We start from the raw sequence: 21,112 nt of genomic DNA on the forward strand, positions 1-21,112 counted from the left end.
AGTAATGAATGCACTCACACATTCTGTGCTCAACAGCAACAGCCAGCAGCACTAGCAGAGGCCAGTACTGATCTGCATGAGCTGAACTGGATTTCAAACCAGGTGGAGATTACCCACAATATCACTGAGACAATAGAGTTTTTATTTTTAAATGGAAATCTCAGTTGTGACTCACAATCAGACTGGCGGTGCCTGTGGCATTTTAATTTATATTATAACAAGGACAAAATTAGACATATAAGAGAGATGGAGAACCAGACAACCAAGACAAGAGAATACAAATGAGAAAAGCTGTCTCAATAGTCCAGAGGAGAATAAGCAGAAAGCTGAGAAATTTCTGTAAACAATCAGAGCAGCAATATTTTATTTTTATTTACTTGAGAGAAATGACCACAGCCCCAAAAGTGGGACAAAACACATTTCCTTGTTAGACAACCAAATGTGAAGTCTTATCTGCTTGTGGACAAGCAATCAGTTATTTTTCCTCAGCCTGGTGCCCAGAGGCCTCCGTCAGGATCCAGGTCCCATTGTTGTACATGCTGTGTCCTAAGTGAGACGGTCTTTGCCCCAAAGAGTTTACAAGCTATGCACTAGGAGGACCTAGCAAGCACGTAAAGGGAACAATTTTCATCCATTTAATGTGGGGATTACTCTAAATCTGTAGTTGCCTCAGTTTATTTCCCATTATGACTTAATTGATTTTTCTTTGCCTAGCAACAAGTAATTCAAGTCACTAAAGCATCCATTAACACAGAGAGCAATTGTATGCCTCAATCCCTGTCACAATCTCTGAAGAACGGTAAATATAATTATAGATTTTTTTCTACTGTCTTCTCATAAGTTTAAATTTTTCTATTCTTCTCCTTTGTACCTTTTTCCCTATCCAGTTGTACTGTGATATACACTATCTTTCCAAATTCATGCTAGGGTTATTTCTGTTCTCTCTCTACTGTCTTAAAAAGGAAAACATCAGCTGAAAAAGAATGTATTTAAAAAAAATCTTTAAAAAATCTGCTACTTGTAACACTTCAGCTTACTGAAACTAGAATAATTTAAAAATCTAGTTTACTTTTACCTGTTTATGCCAGTTTTCCTTTTGCATTTTTCTCAGCTTGGACAAGGAAAACAAACTAGTCAATGTTGCTTTTGTTTATGGTGACTTTCTTTGAATTGTTGATTTTTATGCAATTAGGACAATCATGCGATATTTGGGGTGCAAACATGGTAGTGGGGTTGGGAATGTATATTTGTTTTAAAAGAAAAAAAAGGGGTTTCAAAGGTTTTGTTTTTAATTCTTCCAGAGAAGAATTGAGTTAAGGTTTTACTAAATGTGAAAAGTACAATAGAAGATGGTTGCCCAAGCCTCCTTTTGCAATACCTGAGCAAAGAACTGGGAACAGTTATTCTGAGGACGGTGGGGCAAAAACACAATGAAGCCCTCCACCATACACTATGCTGAACGGGCATTAGGCCCACTTGTTCAAACATAATTCTCTCTAATAATGGCATGATTAGTCTGATGTGGCATGGAGTCGATATCTCACTGGTGTCCAGGTCCCACACGTGTGCCTGGGGCACTGCAATTATTTCACACTGCAGGTAGTGTGGTTGCTCGGTAATACGGCAGTTTGAGCTATTTCATCCTGAGCAGCAGCAGCTATGTAAAATAATTATGTAAAATAATTGCCTACAGTGGTTTTTGCTTTAATTTCTAATCTGTACATAGTTAACTTGATTTTAATTTTTCAGCCTACATGCTCTGACATAAGCCCATTTATTTATCTTAGTGGTAGGTGTCCTGTTTCACTTAACTAGGTTTCTCAAATGGAAGGTAATACACTTTGACTCACAATTCTATATAATCATAGAAAAAGGAAATAATTATTTTATAATTGCGTAGCTGCCGAGTTCAACAGGGTAGGAACAGGTTAGTGAACGGGCACTCCTTGGTGCAACATCTATTGATACAGTACAAAGGGAGGGAAAAGATTTTTGCATAGGAGATTAAAGATTAAATAGCATGAAAAAACACAGGACCTGGGAGAAATCAATATGTGAATATTTTTCTAATCAGAGGTTTAAAAATGCCCAGGGGCTTTCAAAAGATATACATTTTAGCTCTAAATTATTTTTCATCATGGATACTCGTGTTCAGATCCTTTCCCCACTACCTCCCCCTGCTAAAGCCTTTTCCTGCAGAGGGACACTACACATGTAACAACAGTGTAGACAGGGAGGCAGGTTTGGGCAAGTAAAAGCTGTGTAGGGCATGTACTCTGGTACATACCCACACCCTTCAGCCACGTCTGTACTCTACTCACCTAAGCCATTCCTCACTGTCTACACAGCTATTTATATCCATGCTAGGGGGGCTACCCATGTCTGTACTCTACATGCTGGCAAAAAAAACCATGCAGCACAGACATACCTTAATTCATACCAGTTCAGGATTAGTGCTGGACACTTTGCACAAAAGCATACTTGCCATTTATTTGCTGGGCACCATGAAAAACTGGATGTCCACCTCCCACAGAAGTTCCATTCTTAGCAGTATTTGTGGTGTTTCCCATTCGCAGAGCAGGGTTTATCGTAAGTATCTAAGGGTACATCTACACTACAGCGGGGAGTCGATTTAAGATACGCAAATTCAGCTACGTGAATAGCGTAGCTGAATTCGACGTATTACAGCCGACTTACCCCGTTGTGAGGACGGCGGCAAAATCGACTTCTGCCGCTTTTTGTCGGCGCTCTAACTCCACCAGCGGAGGTGGTAGTAAGCGCCGCCGACAAAAAGCGGCAGAAGTCGATTTTGCCGCCGTCCTCACAACGGGGTAGTCGGCTGCAATACGTCGAATTCAGCTACGCTATTCACGTAGCTGAATTTGCGTATCTTAAATCGACTCCCCNAACCTATTAATTCCATCCTTTGTTTCCTATCTTTTAACCAGTTACTGATCTATCAGAGGTTTCAGAGTAGTACCCTTGTTAGTCTTTATCCGCAAAAAGAACAGGAGTACTTGTGGCACCTTAGAGACTAACAAATTTATTATATGCATCCGAAGAAGTGGGCTGTAGTCCACGAAAGCTTATGCTCTAATAAATTTGTTAGTCTCTAAGGTGCCACAAGTACTCCTGTTGTTCTTTTTAGGGAAAAAACAAAAATTCAAAAATAAACAAGCTGCATGGATTCCTCCCAATAGGAGTTCTTATATAGAGACTTTATTCCGTGATAGAATCTCTTTCAAGCTTGTTGTTAAAGACTTATTTTCCAAGTCCCTAGGTTGGACAGTGAATGCAATTTTGTTTTTTATCTGCTTATTTTTTGATATGTCTAGTTGCTTGAGACACATTGAGCAAATGCACATATGAACTCCAGCAGACTCACATAAGTTAGTGCTCTGTGTTATGATTTTCTTTGATTTTCTCAGACATGGCTTGCTTTTTCTGTTCTTGTTCTGAGAGACATGCCATATCAGAGAGATATGATACTTGATTAATTAAAAATAAACCAACTTGCTACCATATTCTTTGCTTTTGGTGAAAAGTTGCAATAATATTTCTCCCATACGTTTTCAGGGGAAATATAAAACAACTCATATTTAAGATTATATTGCATATGTATATATTTTAGAACTTTGTAAGATATCTTCTATGATTTCATTCTTGAACTATTGTGTAGTCTGAAGTTAGAGTCTGTAAGGGTATGTCTACAGTACGAGAGTAGTTAGATTTTACTTAAAGCGGATTTGTGGAACCGATATTACAAAGTAGAACGTGTGTATCCACACTACGGACAGTAATTCGACTTTGAGAGTCCACACTAATGGGGCAAGCATCGACATTGGAAGTGGTGCACTGTGGGCAGCTATCCCACAGTTCCTGCAATCCCCGCTGCCCATTGGAATTCTGGGTCGAGCCCCCAATGCCTGCTGGGGCAAAAAATGTGTCGAGGGTGGTTTTCGGTAACTGTCGTCATTCAACCCTCACTCCCGGCCTCCCTCCATGAAAGCGCCGGTGGGCAATCAGTTTGCGCACTTTTCTGGTGATTGACAGCGCAGACACCACAGCACCACGAGCATGGAGCCCGCTGCGATCATCGCTGCAGTTATGGCCGTTGTCAACACCTCGCGCCTTATCATGCACCTTTTTCAGAGGCAGATGCTGAGAAATCGGGCGAGGAGGATACGGCAGCGCAGTGAGGACATTAAGTCTGAGAGGGGCACAGACCTCTCACAAGGGACCCCGCGCCGTGGACATCATGGTGGCAATGGGTCATGTTGATGCTGTGGAACAGTGATTCTGGGCCCGGGAAACAAGCACGGACTGGTGGGACCGCATAGTGCTGCAGGTCTGGGATGAATCATAGTGGCTGCGAAACTTTCGGATGCATAAGGGAACTTTCCTGGAACTTTGTGAAGCGCAAGGACACTGAAGCGCAAGGACACCCGGATGCGAGCAGCCCTGACTGTCCAGAAGCGAGTGGCCATAGCACTCTGGAATCTTGCAACGCCAGACAGCTACCGGTCAGTTGCGAACCAATTTGGAGTGGGCAAATCTACCGTGGGGGTTGCTGTGATGCAAGTAGCCAACGCAATCGTTAAGCTACTGCTCTCAAAGGTAGTGACCCTGGGAAACATGCAGGTGATCATAGTTGGCTGCTATGGGATTCCCAAACTGCGGTGGGGTTATAGATGGAACTCACATCCCTATCCTGGGACCGGACCATCAGGCCAGCCAGTACATTAACCAAAAGGGCTACTTTTCAATGGTGCTGCAAGCACTGGTGGATCATAGCGGATGTTTTACCAACATCAACGTCGGATGGCCGGGCAAGGTTCATGATGCTCGCATTTTCAGGAACTCTGGTCTGTTTAGACGGCTGCAGGAAGGTATTTACTTCCCAGACCACAAAATAACTGTTGGGGATGTGGAGATGCCTATAGTCACCCTCGGGGACCCAGCCTACCTGCTAATGCCCTGGCTCATGAAGCCCTATACAGGCACCCTGGACTGTGAAGAAACTCTTCAACTACCGGCTGAGCAAGTGCAGAAGGGTGGTGGAGTGTGCTTTTGGACATCTCAAGGGGAGATGGAGAAGCTTACTGACTCGCTCTGATCTCAGCGAAACCAATGTACCCCCCATTGTTATTGCAACTTGCTGTGTGCTCCACCATCTCTGTGAGAGCAAAGGGGAGACGTTTATGGCCGAGTGGGAGGTTGAGGCAAATCACCTGGCTGTTGATTATGCCCAGCCAGACAGCCGGGCGATTAGAAGAGTTCAGCGGGATGCGCTGTGCATCCAGGAAGCTTTGCAAGCTAGGATCCAGAGTGACCAGGGTAACCTGTGACTATTACGTTTGTTTAAACAGAAGCTGAACCTGCCCCTGTTTCTTTACCCAAATTAATGTTGATATCCTCTCCAGTTACCAACCACCTTCCCCCCTCTTCCAACACACCTTTAAAAATAAAATAAATGAAACTTTGTTCATTAACACCGTTTTCTTTATTAAGGATTTCGTGGTGAAGTGTTGAAACTGGGACGCAGACTGTGGTGGGGAGCGGGTGTAGTGATGGAAAGAACGCTTCTAAACTCGAGGAATGACAGGCTCCTGCTCCTAGAGCGGTCCGCAATGGTGGACTGGTTGTTTCAATGGAGCCTGCCACCCCTCCTTTTCGGGATTCTGTGTGTGGGGGCTATGTGCCTTTGTGGCGGGGGAGGGCGGTTACAGATCCCCTGCTGCGTGGCTCTGTCATCCAGGTTAAGGACCACTGCATAAGATCTGTAACTGCGCTCCCCTGCCACAAACTCACATAGCCCCCCCACACAGAACATGAAAGCCACCTCCTAGACTGACCAGTGTGCCTAGTGACTGCAATGTGTGTGTGACCTTTTGCTGAACCTGCCCCCGTGTCTGTACCCTGGTAAAGGTAACTGTGCTCTCCAATTACCAACCCCCTTCTCCCCCTTCAAACACATTCTCCTCTAAAAGAACATGACGGAAACAGTAATTAACAGAAACTTATTTTTTACTAAGAACTATACAGTTAGGGGATGAAACTGGGACGGGGGCTTGGGTGAGGTGCATTTGGAGGGAAGGAAAGGACGTATCAAATCTTTGGGAATGAGAGCCTTCTTCAATTTGAGCAGTCTGCAGGGGTGGAGCAACTGTTTTAACGGCCCCTGCCTCCTCTCCTTCTTGGGTCTTTGGGTGAGGGGGGGATGGGACTTTGTGGCAGAGGAAGGCGGTTAGAGATAGAATGCAGCAGGGGCTCTGTCCTCCTGCCTCCGGTCCTGCAGAACATCTACAAGGCGCCGGAGCGTATCAGTTTGCTCCCTCATTAGTCCAAGCAGCGTTTGAGTCGCCTGCTGGTCTTCCTGCTGCCACCTCTCCTCCCTTTCGCTGTGTGATCGCTGGTATTGCGACATGTTCTCCCTCCACTGGGTCTGCTGTGCTGCCTTGGCTCGGGAACAGACCATAAGTTCTGAGAACATCTCGTCCCGTGTCTTGTTCTTTCACTGCCTGATCTGCGTCAGCCTCTGGGAGGGAGATGCCGGGGTAGCTCGGGAGACGCTCGCAGCTGTGGGATGGGAAAAAGGGAGTGAATTCCTCACACAGATACGGTTTTGCAAACAATGAATATAGTCTTTCTCTGAACACGACCTTGCACAGTAGCTATCACATGTGCACTCAGTACAAGGTCGAATTTTCTGTCTTCGCCTTGAGTGCCTGGGGTCTTACTGTACAGATCATACAAGCGCGGCCGGACACCGGAATTCTGCTAGCAGGCGGCCATGTTAAGCGGTAGACTTTTGGCTGCTTAAAGCTTAATTTACAGCAGTGCCCTCCTTTCACGTTCCAAGCAATGCTCCTAGTGTTGGCCAGTTCCTGCTGCCGGCCATCTGGCCGGCATGAACTCTGCCCCTGTCCGACCCCCATCGCGGCTGTCCCCGGGAAAGATCCCTGCATGCTGCCGGCGAACTGCTCACCAGGAACGGTTCGCCTCCCCGCCCCCACTGCGTGGCTGTAAACCGCCGGTTGCAGTTATTTAAAGGAACAGACAATCAGTCCCCATACTAAAATTCTCCTAATTCAAACCAGGTCACCATGAGTGATATCACTCTGATGAGGATTATGGAGGCAGCGAAAGACCGCATGCTGCGTGAATGCCAGCAAACACCAGGGCCATATGCCACCATGCTTTGCCAGGCAATGATACCGGAGTACCTGCTGCTAGCCTGGCGCAGAAAAGTTTTCTACCATGGAGGAGGCAATAAGGCCACTCTCCCCAGGAACCTGATGCAAAGGCTTTCACATTATCTCCAGGAGAGCTTCATGGAGATGTCCCTGGAAGATTTCTACTCTATCCCCGGACATGTTAACAGACTTTTCCAGTAACTGCACTGGCAAGGACTAAAAAGTTAAGCACCTAGGGCAAACTAATCATTAAAAACCCATTGCTAACATACCATGCCTATTCTATTCAAAATAAATGTTTAAAACACTTACCTACTGATCCTTCCCCTGATTCACGGTCCGGGTTACCGCCTTGGGAGGGCTGGTAGGGGATCTCCGTGAGGGTGATGAAGAGATCCTGGCTGTTAGGGAAATCAGCATTGAAAGCGCTGTTGACTGCCTCGTCCTCCTCATCTCCTTCCTCATCTTCCCCATCCGTGAACAGCTACGAGGAAGTGGCCGTCAACAATACCCCATCGTCAGAGTCCATGGACAGTGGTGGCGAAGTGGTGGTGGCCGCACCTAGAATGGAATGCAGTGCCTCATAGAAATGGCATGTCTGGGGCTGGGATCCGGAGCGTCCGTTTGACTCTTTGGTCTTCTGGTACGCTTGTCTCAGCTCCTTGATTTTCACACGGCACTGCGTTGCATCCCGGCTGTATCCTCTTTCCGTCATGGCTTTTGAGATCTTCTCGTAGATCTTCGCATTCCGTCTTTTCGATCGCAGCTCCGAAAGCATCGCCCCACACAGCGATCAGATCCAAGACTTCCCGATCAGTCCATGCTGGGGCCCTCTTTCTATTCTGAGATTGCATGGTCACTTCTGCTGGAGAACTCTGCCTCGTTGCCAGTGCTGCTGAGCTTGCCACGATGTCCAAACAGGAAATGAGATTCAAACTGGCCAGACAGGAAAAGGAATTCAAATTTTCCCGGGGCTTTTCCTGTGTGGTTGGTCAGAGCATCCAACCTCGGACTGCTGTCCAGAGTGGTGCACTGTGGGATAGCTCCCGGAGCTATTAGCCTCAAATTCCATCCACGCTAACCCTAATTTGACATGGCCATGTCGAATTTAATGCTACTCCCTTCATTGGGGAGGAGTACAGAAATCGATTTAAAAAGAGACCTCTATGTCAAAATAAATAGCTTTGTTGTGTGGACGGGTGCAGGGTTAATTCGAATTAACGCTGCTAAATTCGACATAACCTCCTAGTGTAGACCAGGCCTAGAATATAGATAGTGTAATGTAGAATGCTACAGGATATATGTAGAACACTGTATATACCATAATCTTTTAATGCCATATAGACATGCTTTCCCTAACACCACCCAAATATTCTGAGGCTTCTCCAATTTAATGGAACCCACTTATAGCAAATTTTGTTAGTGAAATTTTGCTTACGCTAATGTGGACTGAAAGTTGCTTCAATACATTTCAGTGGACTCCACTTAAAAGGCCTCTCTGCACTAGCATTTTGGGGAGAAATCACCCACCATTACGTTACCACTAGTGCTGTTTCACCAGTGGAAGCAGCAGTGGGAGTGCAAGTGAAGAGAGGGTAGAGGCACTTTTACTGCCAGATTGTCTAGACCTGCTCCAATCAGGGTTAGATGACATGGTGGTAAAAACACCCAGGGACATGTCTCCATTAGTATTACCACCACTAGTGTCACCAGTGATACAGCAGTGGGAGATTTTCAAAAACATGCTAGTGCAGACAGCTATAGAGCTTGTCCCCCCAGGAAAAAGGCAGTTTTTAAAATTCCTAATATAGAGCCTAGAATTTACCATGTCTTCACTGTCAAAAAAATTTGAATTTTTTTTTTTTTACAAGCAAGATAACTAATGCATATTAGCCATCCTAGTGTAAAATCCTAGTGGAGACAAGGCGCAGGTAGTTTTTATCACAACGTAACTACGGGAGGTCAATAGCATACTATCCCGCCCCTCTCCAGGTGACCTGGCCTAGCTACATTGCAGTAAAAACTATAGATTCTTCTCCAAGAAGAATCCCTGGTGAATGTATGTCCCTGCACCCTTGATCAGAGAATTTCGGCAGCAGTGCTTGTCTGGGTCACGAATGCACTGTCCCCATCTCGCGCCATTATCAGGGTCTATCTAGTGCACGTGACCAGACCCTTCCTCAGTTCCTTCTCAAGCATCCTTGGCCTGAGATGGAGCTCCCAGCAGTGTGAAAACTAATTGCTTTATTTAGCGTTTAGAGTAGTTTTAGTATACCAGTTAACTTTATTTACCCTTTTCTTTCCTGTTTATTTTCTCATTAAAAAAAAATCATACATTTTCCTACCCCTTCGAATAGTTCGTGTTCACCCTCATGACTGAACCACCATAGCACTGGCTTTCCTGCCAGGAGGCTGTACTTGTATCGGACGGTCACTCTCAATGCATCCAATGCTTAAGTGACACACACATTCTACAAAAGTGGTCTCACTGCAGTATTCTAAAGGCTCTGGCCAGGAAGGACAGAGATCAGTATATTTATGGAGAAGTCTCTGTGCCCAGCATTCGATCCTGGCCACCAGACCCCCTCTGGACAATGATCTCCAGAGACTTCATCCTCTTCACAGTGGAAGGCTGATTCCTCCAAAAAGGAAGTGAGGAAAAGAGCATCAACTTCTTCCCTGAAAGAGACACAGGGGAAAAAAATGGTCTCCGGCTCACTCTGTGTCCTCTGTACTGATCGCAGCACAGCTGAGTACATATGAGGCACCGGGATCCTCTGGTACCGTGTGTACTGTGACAGCCAATGACCCCAAAGGGGCAGGCTCAGAGTTGAGAGGAAAACAAAAGCCCGCCTCCTCTGCTACGGCGCCGACGGAACCACTCAAAGACATGGCATAGAGACTCTCCCTGCAGGCTGTTGCACCACCACCTTCTCCGATAGTGCAGAGCACTCAGATGTTGGCACTGACACCCGCAACTACATCATTGGCACCAACCACTTCTGCGCTGAAACCGTTGGCACCGTGCCATTTCCTGCAGCACAAGGACTTACTTGTCTCATTGTTGCCTGAATCTCCACTCTTCGGTACTGATGTATCTCTGGCACGCATGGTACCATGTCAACCTGCTTCACTGCTGGCCCCTCCATTTTCTAGCAAGAAGGAAGATAATGAGGAGGAGGAGGAAGAGGGTGTTTTTTCATCACACCACTTCTCTCCCATACAAAAGACTGCAACCTTAGGACCACCTGTACAGCCTAAACCTCATCACAGGATTGATACCCAGACCTCTATGCTATTTCCCACTCAATGGCCTTATTGTGACCCTTGGGCAGCATACAGGAGACAATACTGCAGGCCCCCGAGTTCCTATAGGAGAGGTTTAGATTTCCCCCAGCATCCTCATCAGCTGCACCATCAGAGCCCCCTGAGGAAAATTTTGAGGAACAGGAAATGGCCCTGGAACAGGACATGACATCACCAGCCAACATTTCCTCCTCTTCCCTAGACAAGGCTATAATGCCGCCACCACCCACAGCTGCTGATGACTTCAAACATTTTCAGGAGCTCTTCAAGAGAGTTGCAGACTCCCTGGAGATCCCTCTAGAGGCAGTCCCAGAGTTACAACATAAGTTACTGGACATTCTGAAAACCTCATCAGCATCAAAAATAGTATTTCCAATAAACCAAGCACTTTGGAGCCAGCCAAAAAGATATACTACAGACTAGGGACTGAGTGGCTAGGCAGCAGTTCTGCAGAAAAGGACCTAGGGGTTATAGTGGACAAGAAGCTGGATATGAGTCAACAGTGTGCCCTTGTTGCCAAGAAGGCTAATGGCATTTTGGGCTGTATAAGTAGGGGCATTGCCAGCAGATCAGGAAACTTGATCATTCCCCTCTATTCGACATTGGTGAGGCCTCACTTGGAGTACTGTGTCCAGTTTTGGACCCCACACTACAAGAAGGATGTGGAAAAATTGGGAAGAGTCCAGCGGAGGGCAACAAAAATTATTAGGGGGCTGGAGCACATGACTTATGAGGAGAGGCTGAGGGAACTGGGATTATTTGGTCTGCAGAAGAGAAGAATGAGGGGGGATTTTGCGAACAGGGGCTGCTAACAGGGAGTTTCACAAGGGAGTTCTCCAGGTGAAGGAGGAGCAAATACAGCACCCTTGGGGTGACTGTCTGTAGTGTGTGTTTGTTTGTGTTTGGGGGTTACTTGCCGTGTGCTGAGCTTGTGTTTGTCAGTCTGTTTGGTTGTTCGAAGGACCGTGTGCTGTGGCTGGCAGTTGGAAGCTGTGAGCTTCAAAGGAAGGTCTGAAAGCTAGAAGCCTCTGGTAATTGGCTGAGCCTTAATCAGTGGGCGGGGCATTCACAAAGCAGTGCACAAGCAACCAGGGAGCTTTTGCGAACAGGGGCTGCTAACAGGGAGTTTCGCAAGAGAGTTTGGAAGGGAATTGGGAAGGGAGCAAGGGTCCCTTGCCAGTTCTATCTGTTGTCCCTTTATTCCCCTTAAAACCTATAAATCAAACTACATTCAAAACTTCTTGCTCTAAACAACCCTTTCATTAACTAGGAGACAATGCAGGCAGAAGCCCAGCTGCAGAGTGGGTGCTATCCAGTTTATTGCAGAGTCCAGCATATACAATTACCTGCCCTGTGGACTGATGGCGGATGTGTACATTCGGTGCAAGGAGCTCCTGGCCCTCAGAGACCACATACAGACTTTGGAGGCCAGGGTGGCGGAACTGGAGGAGCTAAGAGAGGCAGAGAGGTATGTTGATGAGGCTTTCTGGGACACTGTAGAATTGTCCCACCTCCGGTCAGACAGCCCCTGCGCTGTTGAGGAGGATGAAAGGCCCAGGGAAGCACAGCAGTCAACGGGAGCAGAGGGAAACCTTACCATAGTTGGGACCCTCCTTCCAGATGGTGCTGAGGTTACCTTTCGCACTGAGGTTACCTCTCCAGGGGAGGGAAATCCAGTTGCTAGGAAAAGGCAGGTGTTAGTAATGGGAGATTCGATCATTAGAAACATAGATAGCTGGGTTTGTGATGACAGGGAGAACCGTATGGTGACTTGCCTGCCTGGTGCGAAGGTTGCGGATCTCTCGAGGCATCTAGACAGACTTATGTGTAGTGCTGGGGAGGAGTTGGTGGTTGTGGTACATGTAGGTACCAATGATATAGGGAAGGGTAGGAGAGATGTCCTGGATGCCAAATTTAGGCTGCTAGGGACGAGACTGAAATCCAGGACCTCTATGGTGGCATTCTCAGAAATGCTCCCAGTTCCACGCACAGGGCCAGGTAGGCAGGCAGAGCTTCAGAGTTTCAATGCGTGGATGAGACGATGGTGTAGAGAGGAGGGGTTTACATTCATTAGGAACTGGGGAAACTTTGGGGGGAGCCTATACAGGAGAGATGGGCTCCACCTAAACCAAAGTGGAGCCAGACTGCTGGCACTAAACATTAAAAAGATTGTAGAGCAGTTTTTAAACCAGGAGATGGGGAAAGCCGACTGCTGAAGAGGAGCATGTAGATTGAACAGAGACTTCTCTTAGGGGAGAGTCTAATGATAGAGAATCTCCAGGTTATAGTCAAGAGCAGAGGATGGAAGAGGATAATGTAAGGGCCAGATCAGATGATAAACATTCACATAAAAAAGAATCTGACACATCAGAAAAGGGCAGACAAACAGTGACACGTTTTTAAAGTGCTTGCACACAAAATGCTAGAAGTCTAAATAATACGATGAGTGAACTAGAGTGCCTTGTGATAAAGGAGGATATTGATATAATAGGCATCACAGAAAACTGGTGGACTGAGAGCAATCAATGGGACACAATCATTCCAGGGTACAAAATATATTGGAAGGACAGACGAGGTTGGGGGGGGGGGAGGGAAGGGGGAGTGGCACTATATGTGAAAGAAAACATAGAATCAAATGAAGTAAAAATCTTAAGTGAATCCACATGTTCCATAGAATCTCTATGGATCGAAATTTCGTGCTCTAATAAGAATATAACATTAGGGATCTATTATCGACCACCTGACCAGGACAGTGATAGCGATGATGAAATGCTACGGGAGATTACAGAGGCTATCAAAATTAAGAACTCAGTAATAGTGGGGGATTTCAATTATCCCCATATTGACTGGGAACATTTCACTTCAGGACGAAATGCAGAGATAAAATTTCTTGATGCTTTAAATGACTGCTTCATGGAGCAGCTGGTACAGGAACCCACAAGGGGAGAGGCAACTCTAGATTTAGTCCCGAGTGGAGCACAGGAGCTGGTCCAAGAGGTAACTATAGCAGGACCGCTTGGAAATAGTGACCATAATACAATCGTGTTCAACATCCCTGTGGTGGGAAGAACATCTCAACAGCCCAACACTGTGGCATTTAATTTCAAAAGGGGGAAACTATGCAAAAATGAGGGGGTTAGTTAAACAGAAGTTAAAAGGTACAGTGACTAAAGTGAAATCCCTGCAAGCTGCATGGGCGCTTTTTAAAGACACCATAATAGAGGCCCAACTTCAATGTATACCCCAAATTAAGAAACACAGTAAAAGAACTAAAAAAGAGCCACCGTGGCTTAACAACCATGTAAAAGAAGCAGTGAGAGATAAAAAGACTTCCTTTAAAAAGTGGAAGTCAAATCCTAGTGAGGCAAATAGAAAGGAGCATAAACACTGCCAAATTAAGTGCAAGAATGTAATAAGAAAAGCCAAAGAGGAGTTTGAAGAACAGCTAGCCAAAAACTCCAAAGGTAATAACAAAATGTTTTTTAAGTACAACAGAAGCAGGAAGCCTGCTAAACAACCAGTGGGGCCCCTTGATGATCGAGATACAAAAGGAGCGCTTAAAGACGATAAAGTCATTGCGGAGAAACTAAATGGATTCTTTGCTTCAGTCTTCACGGCTGAGGATGTTAGGGAGATTCCCAAACCTGAGCTGGCTTTTGTAAGTGACAAATCTGAGGAACTGTCACAGATTGAAGTGTCACTAGAGGAGGTTTTGGAATTAATTGATAAACTTAACATTAACAAGTCACCGGAACCAGATGGCATTCACCCAAGAGATCTGAAAGAACTCAATTGTGAAGTTGCGGAACTATTAACTAAGGTTTATAACCTGTTCTTTAAATCGGTTTCTGTACCCAATGACTGGAAGTTAGCTAATTTAACGCCAATATTTAAAAAGGTCTTTAGAGGTGATCCTGGCAATTACAGACAGATAAGTCTAACGTCGGTACCGGGCAAATTAGTCGAAACAATAGTAAAGAATAAAATTGTCAGACACATAGAAAAACAAACTGTTGAGCAATAGTCAACATGGTTTCTGTAAAGGGAAATCGTGTCTTACTAATCTATTAGAGTTCTTTGAGGGGGGTCAACAAACGTGGACAAGGGAGATCCAGTGGACATAGTGTACTTAGATTTCCAGAAAGCCTTTGACAAGGTCCCTCACCAAAAGCTCTTACATAAATTAAGCTGTCATGGGATAAAAGGGAGGTCCTTTCATGGATTGAGAACTGGTTAAAAGACAGGGAACAAAGGGTAGGAATAAATGGTAAATTCTCAGAATGGAAAGGGGTAACTAGTTGTGTTCCCCAAGAGTCAGTCCTCGGACCAATCCTGTTCAACTTATTCGTAAATGATCTGGAGAAAGGGGTAAACGGTGAGGTGGCAAAGTTTGCAGATGATACTAAACTGCTCAAGATAGTTAAGACCAAAGTAAACTGTGAAGAACTTCAAAAAGATCTCACAAAACTAAGTGATTGGGCAACAAAATGGCAAATAAAATTTAATGTGGATAAATGTAAAGTAATGCACATTGGAAAAAATAACCCCAACTATACATGCAATATGATGGGGGCTAATTTAGCTACAAGTCAAGAAAGAGATCTTGGAGTCATTGGGGATAGTTCTCTGAAGATGTCCACGCAGTGTGCAGAGGCGGTCAAAAAAGCAAACAGGATGTTAGGAATCATTAAAAAGGGGATAGAGAATAAGACTGAGAATATATTATTGCCCTTATATAAATTGATGGTATGTCCACATCTTGAATACTGCGTACAGATGTGGTCTCCTCATCTCAAAAAAGATATACTGGCACTAGAAAAGGTTCAGAAAAGGGCAACTAAAATGATTAGGGGTTTGGAACAGGTCCCATATGAGGAGAGATTAAAGAGGCTAGGACTCTTCAGATTAGAAAAGAGGACACTAAGGGGGGATATGCTAGAGGTATATAAAATCATGAGTGATGTGGAGAAAGTGGATAAGGAAAAGTTATTTACTTATTTCCATAAGACAAGAACTAGGGCTCACCAAATGAAATTAATAGGCAGCAGGTTTAAAACAAATAAAAGGAAGTTCTTCTTCACGCAGCGCACAGTCAACTTGTGGAACTTCTTACCTGAGGAGGTTGTGAAGGCTAGGACTATAACAACGTTTAAAAGAGAACTGGATAAATTCATGGTGGTTAAGTCCATTATTGGCTATTAGCCAGGATGGGTAAGGAATGGTGTCCCTAGCCTCTATTTGTCAGAGGGTGGAGCTGGATGGCAGGAGAGAGATCACTTGATCATTGCCTGTTAGGTTCACTCCCTCTGGGGCACCTGGCATTGGCCACTGTCGGTAGACAGGACCTTTGGTCTGACCCGGTACGGCAGTTCTTATGTTCTTACGATTTGATAGCTGCTTTCAACTACCTGAAAGGGGTTTCCAAAGAGGATGGATCTAGACTATTCTCAGTTGTAGTAGATGACAGAACAAGGAGTAATGGTCTCAAGTTGCAGTGGGGGAGGTTTAGGTTGGATATTAGGAAAACTTTTTCACTAGGAGGGTAGTGAAGCACTGGAATGGGTTACCTAGGGAGGTGGTGGAATCTCCTTCCTTAGAGGTTTTTAAAGTTTGGCTTGACAAAGCCCTAGCTGGGATGATTTAGTTGGGGATTAGGTCCTGCTTTGAGCAGGGGGTTGGACTAGATGACCTTCTGAGGTCCCTTCCAATCCTGATATTCTATGATTCTATGATATGGCAGACCCCAGCAAAAGTACTGCCGACTTGCAAGAGAGTGGATAAAAAAGTATTATGTCCTCTGAAAAGGGATGGACTTTTTATTTTCTCATCCCACACTGAACTCTATAATCATTGACACAGACACCAACATGGTAGACAACACCAATTTAAATCCACCCCATATGACAAGGAGTGGAAATGACTAAATCTTTTTGGCCACAAGGCCTACTCATCAGCCACTCTGCAATTTCAGATTGCCAACTATGCTGCATTGATGGATAAATATGACCACAAACTACTCCAAATTCACAGATTTTATTGATTACGTCCCAGAAGACAAAAGGGACCAATTCCAAGCCATCATAGCCGAGGGCCATTTTCTAGCTAGAGCCACCTTACAGGTATCCCTAAATGCATCAGACATGGCAGCATGCTCCAGGCCACCACTATAGTTATGAGCCTAGTGGCATGGCTCCACCTATCTGGCTTCCCCAGGGAAGTACAGTCCACAGTGGGGGATCTCCCCTTTGATGTCCAGAACCTGTTTGCCTCAAGGGACAGATGAAGTCCTTCATACCCTGAAGGATTCTCAGGCGACTCTCTGCACCTTGGGGATATACACACCTGGAACCAGAAGAAAACAGGGTAAATATTATTCTCCCAGCACACAAGATCTGCCCCATAGGTACAACAACAGAGACACTATGATATAAAACAGCAGAGACAGGGATCTCCAAGGTGTCGACTATCTTCACCTCAATTATCAGCGTCCCAACCATCCTCTGTGAAACAACAATTTTGAGTTTTTGGTTGAGGGCCTGAGCGACCTTCCCCATCCATCAATGCTGACTTCATCACCAGCTATACTCCATTTTGGACACCATTTGAGCCCTTTCTATTCAGCGTGATACTCCATCACTTTGGACAAATGGGTCCTAGAAATAATCAACACAGGCTACTCGATACCATTTACCTCCATCCCCCCTACTCACCCTCCCTCCCTGCCCCTTCTATGCCAAGAAGTGAACCGCCTTCTACATCTGGGTGTCATGGAACAGGTACCACCACGACACAGAGGCAAGGGTTTTTACTCCCACTACTTCTTAACCCAGAAAGAGAATGGACGATGGAAGCCTATTCTACACCTCAGGAAACTTAACAAATTCATAAGAATCCAACAATTCAGGATGATCATACTAGCAACAGTAACATCAGCACTGGAACAAGGGGACTAGTTCTCAGCTCTTGACCTCCAAGATGCCTATTTTCACATACCGTACATCCCGCTCATAGGAGATTCCTCAGATTTATCCTGGGAAGAGAACATTACCAATACAAAGTTCTATGTTTTGGTCTTTTGACAGCATCGTGGGTGTTGTCCAAAATTCTTGCTGTAGTGGCAGTGCATTTCCGCAAGCAAGGGGGATACAAGAGGCGTCCCCAATCTGGACAATTGTCTACTAAAAGCTCTCACTCTCAATGTTACTCACAGGACTATCACCTTCTTTTTGCGACTAGAATTACAACTAAATATACAAAAATCAACTCTACCACCCATACAGAAATTGAACTTCATCAGAGGCCCATCTGAACTCTCTGGAGGCCAAAGCTTCACTACCACTGAACAGATTCATCACTATAATCAAGCTGATCTCCTTGGTACTGAACAATCCACACAATGACATGGACCTGCCTCCAACTACTAAGCCATATGGAAGCCACTACATTCGTGGTATGACACATGCCTCTTCACATGTGCTGCCTTCAGGGTTGGCTAAGAACCAACATACCACACAAACACAGCCTGAACAGACACGCCACAGTATCACTCAAAGTCAAAGACTCTCTACATGGGTGGACAAACCCCACAATTTATGTGTGGGAGTCCATTTCACACAGACTCCACCTTTAATGATTCTCACAACTGATGCCTCCCTGATAGGTTGGGGAGCCCATCTACAACACCACACAATTCAGGTAGTCTCCCTCCGAGACACTGTTACATATAAATCTTCTGTAACTGTGTGCAGTTTGCAATGCATGCTTGCACTTCCTACCATTGATCAGGAATGAGACTATATGGGTAACGACAGACCACATTGCCTGTATGTTTTATATAAACTGGCAGGGAGGGGCAAGGTTGCACTTCCTATGCACCAAAGCCATGAAACTATGGAACTGGTGCATCTGGCACAATGTCAGCATCTCAGCCTCATACCTCCCAGTTTGTCAAAACACTCAGTGGATATGCTGAGCAGAGAATTCTCTCAGAATCACAAGTGGGAACTAAAAAACATGGTCCTATAGAACATATTCAAACACTAGGGTCACCCATCTATCGACCTTTTTGCGACATCCCAAAACTACAAATGCCCGCAATTGTGTTTGAGAGCAGGGTTGGAGCACCAATCTCTGGGGGATGCTTTCCTCCTCAAATGGGATGCACCTCTGCTATACACATTTCCCCCAATCCCCTTGCTATCGAGGGTTATACACAAAATACCAGCTGACAAGGCCAAAGTCATCTTGGTAGCCCCAACATGGCCCAGACAGAATTGGTACTCATACCTGTTGCGGATGGTACTATGTTCACCACACACTCTTCTGAACCTGAAGAGGGTTCACACGAAAGCATGGCTCCTACATGGTTCCATCATGATGAACTAACCTGCTCGAAACAGGTGAAAGACATTACTAAACAGCAGGGGGACAGTCATGCGTAATACCTTACTTGCACAAATGGAAGAGATTCAACATATGGTGTTGTGGAGGAAAAATAGTCTAAGGCTAAACTTTGGTCAAGTGAACTGTATGTAGGGTCAGGTGAACGGTATGTGTGGCCTGGAGGAAGGAGAAAAAGAGGGGGGGGGGTAAAAGGAGAAGGGTAGACAGAAATCATAAAAGCAGAACTAACTGTAGAAATTATAAAAGTAGAATTAACCTTTGTAACAGATTATGATTAATAGATGTCAGGTGACAGAGCAAGAAACTGCAAAGGGCAAAACTAAGAAAAACAGGAAAACTTGTTTTGTTTTATTCCTTATATGGATGTAAAACTTTAAGGAAGTATATGTAATTTTTGTGGTTTTATCCTATATAATCTCTTGCATTTTTATCTGTCGGGGGGGTTCGGCTGCCTTGGCTGACTCCCCCATGCATGCATGTTTGATTGATCAATAAAGGAGCCTCAGGCTGTCTGATCCAAAATCAACAGTGTGGACAATTTTCCACAACAGTGTCAAAATAAACAATCTAGGGCTATTTCTGTCCCCCTGCACTTGGTATTGGTATATATATTGGGGCTAAAGACATCTGAATTATCCATTAGCACAATCAAAGTACATGTTGCAGCTATTACCACTTTCACCATAAGATCAACAGGATATTGATATTTGCCCATCCAATCACCAAACATTTCCTTAAGGGTATCAGAAACAAACATATACCTACCCAACCTTGGGATTTGAAATTAGTACTACACTGCCTCATTGGGCCCCCAATTGAACCCTTAGTAAAATGTTCTCTGATGTATCTATCGATTAAGGTAGCATCTTAGTAGCTATCACATCAACCCACCGAGAGGGTGAGTTAGGGGCCCTCATGGCACACTCACCTTACACCATCTTTTTTAAAGACAAGGTCACCCTAAGACCTCATCCAAAATTTATACCTAAAGTATCTTCCTCCTTCCGCATAAACCAACCAATCCATCTTCCCTCATTTTCCCCCCAACTTCGTGGGAGTACACAGGACTCAGTATTACATACTCTAGATGTCAGGCACGCCTTAGCATTCTACCTTGACAGAACTAAGCCCTTCAGAAAATCATCGAGACTCTTCATTTCCACTGCTGCTGAAATTCTCCAATCAAAGGTGCAGGGACACACGTTCGCCTGAAGTGGAGTAACCACAGGGTCACTCATCTCGAAGAATCTCAGTTACTGCACAGGGTGAGTAACCTTCTCGCCTTGTCTCCACTAGGATTTTTTTTGGCTTTGAAGACATAACCATAGTTTTAACACATTAGGGTTTGTTTTGACCAGCTAACACATGTTAAAATCCTAGTGAAGACAAGGCAGTTGGAGTTTTCACGTTATATTTTAAACCTGTTTCAAGCTACTTTTCTCATAGTGAAGACACAGCCCTAGTGTGGACAAGCTCAGAGGGGGACTTCACTCTTCTCCACTATAAGCAGGTCCCCCCTGAATTACTTTCCTCCAAAGTCATCAGCTATCGACTACCACATTGATGCTGAATCTGTTGTGAGGGGAATATCACAATCCACTACTGCATTGCAGATTGATCTTTAGAGTGTTGACAAGGCCCCAGAGGAGGAGAAAATGGGGATAAGTTGGGCTCCATTTGGGTGTGGCCTTGCTCAGGCCTGGGAATAAGAAGGGCCTCCGACACCCAATAAATGTCAGCCTGCCATAGATTTGAACAACACAGTGGGGAAACCTGTGGTCTTCACTCACCTTTTCACTGCTGCCTGGAAAGGTTGCTCTTAGGTGGCAGCTAGAGACAATTCAATAAAGCTGGACACTTGGCTACAAAAAAAAAAAATCCTCTCTCTCCTTATCCATTCACGATGGATGAGAGCTCTGGAAGGATGGTGCTATAGCACTAAGTACAAACTTTTATTCTTTCGCTGAATAGCTCAGGAACTGCACAGTGGCTTTAATTCAAGGTCTTTATTATAGCTGCTAAGGGCTTCAGAGGGGACTAGCGCTTTAAAAATGTTTGAAGAAATTTAGCTCACATGCTGAAGTTCTGGTGATCAAAAATGAAAACAGTAATGAAAATAAAATGCTAGACATTTCCAATTCTAGATGAACGTTTTCAGCAAAAAGCCATTGATTAAGGGTCTGTAAGAAATTCCATTAGAAATCCTT

Source organism: Trachemys scripta, chromosome 2 (assembly GCF_013100865.1).
Source record: "Trachemys scripta elegans isolate TJP31775 chromosome 2, CAS_Tse_1.0, whole genome shotgun sequence".
Taxonomy (NCBI): Eukaryota; Metazoa; Chordata; order Testudines; family Emydidae; genus Trachemys; species Trachemys scripta.